Raw genomic sequence first — 1,916 nt, forward strand, 5'->3', positions numbered from 1 at the left:
GTATTTTACATTTTGTCCAGCGCATAAAGTCGTAATACTATAGTTACGATGCTATGCGTCGTTTATTTTTGAAAGTCAGGGGTCGTAACTGAAACTTACCACTTTATGCTTTGGTTTTATTTAAATCTTACTGTATACATATAGTCGTATTTAGTACATACGACGATATGCTCCGACCACAATATGAAATAAGACTATGCAATATGATTTAGCTAATTTTGAAGCAAAAAGCTGAAATATTTTAACACTGATTGATTGTTTTATTAATGTATTTATAACGTTTTTTTAGAATCACCTGATTTACTTGAAATGGAGCAGTACTGGAATCTGTACGAATCAACGTGCGAAGAATCCTTAATAAGTAACACTAATAATAACGATGCTAGAACAAGCTCCTACGTGGTAAGACAAGCATTAAATATTTTCGAAAAAACACCGATCCCGTCACCTTCAAACGAGTTTTTTGGGGCTGACGACGTTACTTCTGCGATTCCACTTGATAGCAGTTTAATATCACCTGGGGTATCCACTCCTACTAGCCGATCTGTCACACCGCAACATAGTGATGCCTCCAGTTTTGGTTCTTTCGCTTGTTCGTCCGTTGCCAGTACCCCAACTACCAGTCGAAAACGGCACATTCGAAGAGATGATTGGAAGGATATTAAACGAAAGTATCTTAAAAATAGCTAGCTTTATTTTTTCAATCAGTGTACGATTCTCATGTGCCAGAGCTGAATGTTGACGCAGCAATAGCAGCAAGCGGGGCGGGCAGTGCGCGCGTGCATATCGGACGAGTGCAACTGTACCAGGTTGAAAGAGCTCTAGATCGCCTTAAGCCGAAGCGCTCGGCGGGGCCAGATGGCTTGCCGGCGTTTATGATTAAGGATTGCCGAGCTGTGCTGGCGGAGCCACTGCTGTATATTTTCAATCTGTGCATTCAAACTTCGTATTTTCCTGTTCAGTGGAAGGTGTCGAGAGTGGTACCGGTCCCTAAGAGCGGCCAAGGTAATGATGTGAGTGGTTTTAGACCAGTGGCCATTCTGTCGACAGCGGCGAAGGTTTTTGAATCAGTCGTGCAGAGATGCATGTCTAGGCAGATGAGTGTACAGCTGGCTGAGGCACAGCACGGCTTTAGGCCGGGTCGTAGTACTATGAGCAACTTACTTAACTTCGTCACATATGTGGTACCGAAGGTGGACGAAGGTATGCAGGTAGATGCCGCGTACTTTGATTTCAAGAGGGCTTTTGATATGGTCGACGATGACATCTTGCTTATGAAGTTAGCAGCAGTGGGCTGTACCCCGCAAACGCTTCGTTTTTTTGCAGAGTACATGAAAGATAGACAACAGTTCGTTGATTATGCAGGATACAAATCAGACCCCTATTATACAAAATCCGGGGTGAGTCAGGGGAGTAATCTAGGACCATTACAGTTTATTATTATGATAAACGATCTGCCTGAAGTTGTGAAAGAGGCCAATTGTTTGCTTTTCGCCGACGACCTTAAGTTGTTTATGGCTATCAAAGATAAGTCCGACGCAGACCAATTTCAGAGGGACATAAACAGTGTAGTTGATTGGAGCCAAAGGAACAAGCTATCGTTCAATACATCTAAATGTGTGGTGATGACGTATGGTCGAATGAAAGCTCCTATCCACTATGGCTACGAGGTCCACGGTACACCACTTAAAAGGCAAACAATAGTTCGCGACTTAGGTGTAGATATAGACGCTGGACTGACATTTCGTAGTCACGTCGTGAATGTTTGCAAAAAAGCGTACAGAAGGTTGGGTTTTATACTACGCCGAGCGGAGGATTTTTATAATGCCAAAGCGATATGCGCCCTCTATAATGCTCTTGTAAGAAGTACATTGGAGTGCAACGCGATCGTCTGGGCACCGCAGGAAGTTAAGTAT

Source organism: Hyposmocoma kahamanoa, unplaced genomic scaffold (assembly GCF_003589595.1).
Source record: "Hyposmocoma kahamanoa isolate Upper Pololo Valley unplaced genomic scaffold, ASM358959v1 68, whole genome shotgun sequence".
NCBI lineage: Eukaryota > Metazoa > Arthropoda > Insecta > Lepidoptera > Cosmopterigidae > Hyposmocoma > Hyposmocoma kahamanoa.